Here is a 7040-nt window from a genome sequence, read left to right as displayed (position 1 = left end):
TGGTCTTCCGTTCTTTAACCCTCGTGCGGCGAGGGCGAAAGTGGTGCCTGTGTGTTCTTCTGTTTGAGAACATGGTGGTTGAAGATCACGTAGTGAAGACAGAGTAACGTGGGAATTCCGGGGAATTCTACCAAAGCTCCCAGTTTTACGTTTTAAAGAGTCATTTTCCGAAAGGTTCCACATTGCTAGTTAGCTTTCAAATTATGAATGGAAAATATTTGAAAAAATAATTGGGCCTGTAGTGAACACGTGCGTGTTCCTCGCCATTCTTTAAATAATACAGTGTAGCAATCTATCTGGCACAAGTGAGCTAGCGTGGCCACAGGTGGACACGGGTGGGTTTTACGCAAATACTTTGCTCTTAAGGGACTTGAGCCTTTGCAGGTTTGATTGTAAAGTGTTCTAGAAACACACTGCCTGGACCTCTGGGGTGATGCCTAATGTGAATAAGATTGCATCCAGCTAGGGCCCCATTGTTTGGTTAAATGTTCTCACCATGGGTACCAGTTAACTCCTGGACTTGAGCCTAGAACCCCAGTGCTCTTCTTGTGTTCACCCCCTATCCCCACCTCATGGATATTACTTCCAGGGGTTTCTAAGACCTGTGACAGTTTGGAACCCAGTAACTCCAGCCACAGCCACAGCAGGGTGTCTTGGGCCTTCTCAGGAGCCACAAGACAGACCTAGCTGTAAGCTTCTCATAGTGTTTGGTGTGTATAATGTTTGCGTGAGACCCCACTGGTGTTTAGTAAGTGATTTTCCTATTGCAGGAGAAGCTCAACATTGAATGTGCAGGGTGGCTTAACAGGATAACAGCTGGTGGAAGGGGTGGGGCCAGAGCAGAATTCTTGAAGTCTCCTCTGTGTCAATCACTGTAAATACATTGTATACAGTCTATCGAAAGGGGACTTTTTGCTCATAGACTCTTACAGCAAACCAGCAGACTGGCTTGACCACAGTCAGCTATGATTACAAAAGCCCCATGATCAGAGAGGTGTTGGAGAAAACACAGCAAGGGAACTTGTGCTCCGTGTTCGTGGAGTCATTGCAGAAAGGCTGCTTGGTGAAGGTGGCTTGGCAAGGTAAGCTGGGATAGCATCATGGCACCAGCAAGCAGGGCATCAGTGTCACTGCGAGATAGACCCGATGGTGGAGGAAGACGGACCTACACGGCTCTGAATTCTGTGTCTGTCTGCAGGGGTTTGGGGAGAGAGTTGCAAGACTGGGCTGTTTCCATTTGCGTTGTAATGAGATTTTTTTCTTTGTTTTGGTGATGATGATGATGATGATGATGATGATGATGATGATGATGATGATGATGATGATGATAGTTTTGGGGACCAAAAAAAATCAATTCTTTTGCTCAAGGCAGCCAGAAGAGCAAGGAAGAGTCCAGTTGTGCTAATCAAGGAACAGCTGCCCTGCTCCCAGTCCTGTTTATAGGAAAATGGACATCAGAGGAGTGCAGGTGACAGGAGCCTACAGAACTTGTCAGTGGGCACTAACTGTAACACCTGCTCACAGCTCCAGGGGTGGCCAGGTTGCCCTCTCGGTCCTAAAAGTCTCCTTGGGTAAGACATCTTGTAGAAGACTGAGCCATGCTAGGTGGGTTGAAGCACACAAGGACACCTACCTGGGTTTGTGGCCCAGGAGCAGGGGATCAGCAGCCCCTAGTCCTAAACCTAACTTCACGATTACATTACATTAGCAGGCTCCGGCTCCAGGTGAATCCTACAGGTGACCGTGGCTGTCTCTTAAGTTCATAAATTATGCTACATCCACCTCTGGTTCAACTCTAATGTTAGCGAGGGTCTGGGTGTTAGGGCACAGGAGGCGAGGCACACACATGTATGTATACACCTTGTGTGTAGCTGTGTGTACGTATGTGTATGTTTATGCATATGGAGACCAGACCTTGGTAGAATCCAAAGCTCCTTAAACCTGGCTGCTACATCATAAGTAGAAAGAAGCAAGAGGGAGCTTTCTGTGTGTGTGCGGGTGCGCCTGGTGTTTTGTGCGTGACAGGCCAGCATTATCACCCACCCAGTGTCCTCTCCAGCTGAGATAACATCCTTTCTCCCTAGTGAAGTGGACATCAGAGGAATGCAAATGACAGCTGACAACTTGCAGTGGGTCACCTTTCTGTTTGTCTTGTCTTCCTTCTGATCTAGAAGCCTCAGTTTCCTGTGCTGACTTTTCTCACCCCATTGGGGCCCCTTACCAATTGGAATTTATCGTAGTATTGAGGTTCTGCGGAAGGGCCGAGTCCTACGCAGAATGATTCTGCTCTAGTCTGAGTTCCATCTGGGCTCTCTGCAGTCTTGCCTGGGAAGGCCTTTACCAGCTCATCAAGCCTTGGGTAAGGTCTTACAGCCATTCTCAATCTCTGTGGAGTAAATAAATACTCAAGGCCTTAGCAACATGGCTTCCGTCAGTCTTGGAGTTTGAGGATGAGAAAATACCATAGAGTTGAGCAGCATGAACAAGGCCAAGTGAGGCAAAGAGAGGAGGCGGATCCATGCTACCCAGGTTTTGGGAATCACAGCATGCCACAGAGATATTGTTTATTACACGTTATTGTGTGGAACGCTTTTATCTTGACCTTCCTTAGACTTTTATCGCTATGCCTTCTGGGAAAGAAAGGTGAGAGGTGAATGCCTGTCATAAAGAGTTCTGGTGAGGCTTCATTGAGATGTATTAAAGAGCAGATTCTTTGGCATAAAGTCAAGGCTGTGTCAACATTGTTGTTCTTGTATCTGCATACAAAATAGGGTATTGGAAACTGTTCTACATTTCTGTGGAATAAACCATAACACGTGTGTAAACCACCCTTTCGGACAGGAATCCACTGATGGGGAAGGGGCAGGGGGCAGGGCTTGCTAGAAAACAGAAGGCGGGGCCAGTGTATAGATCTCACCCTGTTCTAGTTTGCCTTCTATGGCTTTGATAAAACACCACTGTAACTTATGGAGGAGAGGCTTTATTTCACTTTGCAGGCACAGTCCATCATGCAGGAAAGGACAATAACCTGGAGTCAGGAACCAAAGCAGAAGTCATAGAGTAACACCATTTACTATCCCGCTCTTTGTGGCTTTCCCAACCTGCTTTCTTATACAACTCAGTAAGTACCACATGCCCAAGTATGACAGCATCCATAATGGATCCTTCCCACACCAATCATGACAAGACAATGCCCCGAAGATTTGCCTATAGGCATTTTCTCAGCTGAGGCGCCCTCTTACCAAGTGTGGTTTGAATGTGTTGTCCGCCATATTCTTGGGCATTTCAGTATGTGGTCTGCAGTTAATAGCGCTGTTGGGGGCTCTTTAGGGGGTGTGGCCTTGGTAGAGGAAGTATGTCATGGCAGTGGTGAACTCTGAGGTCTCAAAAGCTACGTGGCACACCGAGTTTGCTCTCCTGTTTGTGGTTCGAGATGTGAGTTCTCAGCTTCCAGTTCTAACATCTGCCTGCCATCCCTGCCATTGTGGGTACCAACCCTCTGAAATGAGACCCCAAATAAACCCTTCTATACGTTGCTTTGGTCATGGTGTTTTATCACAGCAATTGAAAGGTAACAAATACATCCATTATTCAAGCTTCTGTCAAGTTGAAAAACCCACACATACCCCAACCTGACCTTCTTCTCTGGATCCTTGACTCCCTCTATTCATGGACAAAAAGGCTGACCATCTCCTTCCCCGATCACACCACCTCTGGCTTACACCACATCTGTACTTCCCCTGATTTTCTTCAGTGTCCTGTATATGAGGGTGCAGTCTCCCTGTTACTCTATCTAGAGCAAACAAGAACTGATTTTTTTTTCTCTTGGTGGGAAAGGAGCAGCTCCCTCTTCTTGTCTTTGGGGAGCAGTGCCTTTGGTGTTGCCGAAGGCTGCAGAGAAGTGGAGAGGAACAGGGATGTAGTGTGAACGGGGTCTCATGACTGCAAGCGTGACCTAAGTTACCTTCCGAGGGTTAGCTTTCCTTCTGTGGTAACTGGGCAAACATTTGGTCTGCGGGAAACAGTCGGTGAATAGATTGACTTTTCAACTTCCTCCCCCTTTCGGTCATAAGGTACAGTCCCCTGGAAGTTGAAGGGCTCAGACCAAGGTTTTCCTGAAAAATCTAATTTTGTCAAACACTGAACCCTGATGCTCCACTCATAACAAATTTACTAACGCTTATTGCAAGGAGCAGAGAGGATTTTATTTAAGAGTGAAGAGAGAAGGCTGAGCTGTTGCTGACCTTTTGTAAATGGAGTTAAAATCGGGCTAATCTCCCGAGGTTTTAGCTGAACGCACAGGGTTTTTCTGACAAATCTTGGCCTGAACCAAATAAACTGTGCCCCTGACTTGCCTGGTAGACAATTCATTTTGTACTTTGCAAAGACAGACAAAACATGTCTCATGGGCACGGAGGCATTGCCTTTTCCACCACAGCCTAGAACAAGTTGGTACCTGCTGAATTATTATATCCAGTGGCCCAATTTACTTCATCTATCTATCTATCTATCTATCTATCTATCTATCTATCTATCTATCTATCTATCTATCAATTCATTCATATCACCCCTTCCCCCTTTCTTCCTTTTTTGGTGCTGGGAACAGAAGGAATTCAAGGTGTTGTGCTTGCAAGGTAAGTGCCTTACCACTGAGCTAAGTCTCCAGCCCCTTAGCATCTTAGATTTCCCCCAATGCTTCCTCAGTCTGCACGTAGCCTGTCTGACTCCCTGAGAGAGTTCCTTGAAGGCACTAAGGACCCAAAGGAAGAGATGAAAATGATGTTGTGGTTTGGATGAGATGGTTCTCATAGTCTCAGGCATTTACATTCTTGGACTTCAGCTGCTGGTGGTGTTGGAGAGTGTTAAAGGGTGTGGCCACATTGGAGCAAGTGTAGGCCTTGGGACTAAAGAGATGGCTCAGTAGCTGAGAGGGCTAACGAATGCCTGTGACTACAGCTCCAATTGATCCAGTGCCCTCTTCTGGTCTTTGTGTGTGCTTGTGCCATTAAAAAAAATGTTTTCGATTAAAGGTGCTTGCTTTAGATAGACAGTCTCAGTGGATATCCATATATACCTGTGTCCCTCGACTGTTGGTTTGTTCAATTAGACTTATGAGCGATTAGACTTATAAGCAATATACCAGAAAGATATAAAGCAAATCAGAAAACCACCCTAGAGACTGTCTAAGATGCTATCTTGGCCTCGTCTACTGAAATTGTAGTTCACTCCAGTTTGCAGATAATTTGGTATGCCTGGGATATTTGGGGTTGAGGTGAAGTCTTGACCGGAAACGTCTGTGGCAGGGTGCCTGCCAGAATTCTCTATTCATAGAGAAACTTCTGCTTATGCTTGGTCCACCGATGCTCACCAAGTACCTTTTCACTAGATGAATTAAATTGATTTAAAAGGTTTATCTGTGTGTGTATATCTGTGAGCAGGTATCGTCACATGATGCAAATGCTCATGGAGACAAGAAGAGGGTGTCATCAGATCCCCAGGAACTGGAGCTATAGGCATTTGTGAGTCCTCTGATGCGGGTGCTGGAAGCCAAACTAAGGTTCTCTTCAAGAACAGTGTCTCGGTCACTGTTCTATTGTGGTGAAGAGACACCATGACCAAGGCAAGCGTTTAATTGAGGCTGGCTCACAGTTTAAGAAGCTTAGTCCATTGTCACCATGGTAGGAAGCATGACAGCAGGCAAGTCAGGCATATTGCTGGAGATGTAGTTGAGAGCACCATCCTGATACGGCGAGAGAGAGAGAGAGAGAGAGAAAGAGAGAGAGAGAGAGAGAGAGAGATAGCGCAAGCACCTGGGTCTTGCATTTAATTTTTGACCACTTGAAGCCCACCCCCAGTGACACACTTCTCCCAACAAAACCACACCTTCTAATCTTTCGAGTCCTCTCAAATAGTGCTACTCCCTGGTGACTAAGTACTCAAATACATGAGCCAATGGGAGCCATTCTTATTCAAGCCACCACAAGCAGCAAGTATTCCTAATATCAGGCTCTGTATGCATCTGTCTATGCGTGGCATATGTACACAGAGTGACACACATAATAAGATCTAAAAGCACGGAGATCCTGGCTTTTTGGATACTTTTATATCATTGCTATAAAACACTGAAAAATAATGACCGTGATAGTATCAATAGAAACCAGGGTTTTCATCCAATCACAAAGCAAAGAACAAGAATAAAACCCAAGGCAGGACACTGTAGTCACCCATTTGAATTGGAAATAGGACTTTGAAGTCACAACTCTTCTCTTCCTGAGACACACTAGAGGGGTGTGTGGAATGCCAAGAGCAGCAATCAGCTCTCAGATGATGCTTTTCAAAGGTCTGTCCCTAGAAGACACCAGGCCACTGGAGAAGGCTAGTCCAGCAACCGGTCAGCAACATCAGGCTATCTTGTACCAGAAAATGAGGACCCTGTTAAAGACTACTGAGGTCACACCAGACATAGGGGCACCCACTGGCTATGGACAGACAGTGTTAAGTCCCAACAATAATGAACACGAGACGAAAACATTGAATAAATATCCTTGAGCTGTGGAAATACTTTAAAAGGCAGTGACATTGCAGGGCTATGAGGGCATCCAGGTCGTTGCTCAGAAGGGAAAGAGTTATACTGGCTTTACTAGATAAGCCGTATTCAAAGGAAAAAAATCCTTGGTATTAGGAATTGAACCCAGGGCCTCAAGGATGCTAGGCTAGCACTTTCTCACTGAGCTCCACAACCCCCCAAAGGAAAGTTTTATATATATATATCGGGCTATAATTCTGCACATGCCATAAAACCCACCCATTTAATATAATGGTTTTGCTAAATTCATAAAATGTCCTGCTAACTAAGGTCAAACTATGACATTAGGGGGAAGCCCTGAGCTCAGTGCAAAATGTCGGACTCCCTTGTCTGATGAGGACTTTCTTTTCTCAATCTGGGGATCCCAGACCCCACATCTTCTACCTGTGGAATGTCACTTAGTCTTGATAAGATTATGGGTTCAGCTTCCTTTCTTCCAGCAAGAGCCCATTCA

This window comes from Rattus norvegicus, chromosome 19 (assembly GCF_021556685.1).
Source record: "Rattus norvegicus strain SHRSP/BbbUtx chromosome 19, alternate assembly SHRSP_T2T, whole genome shotgun sequence".
Classification (NCBI taxonomy): Eukaryota; Metazoa; Chordata; class Mammalia; order Rodentia; family Muridae; genus Rattus; species Rattus norvegicus.
Note: the sequence above shows the minus strand (reverse complement) of the source record.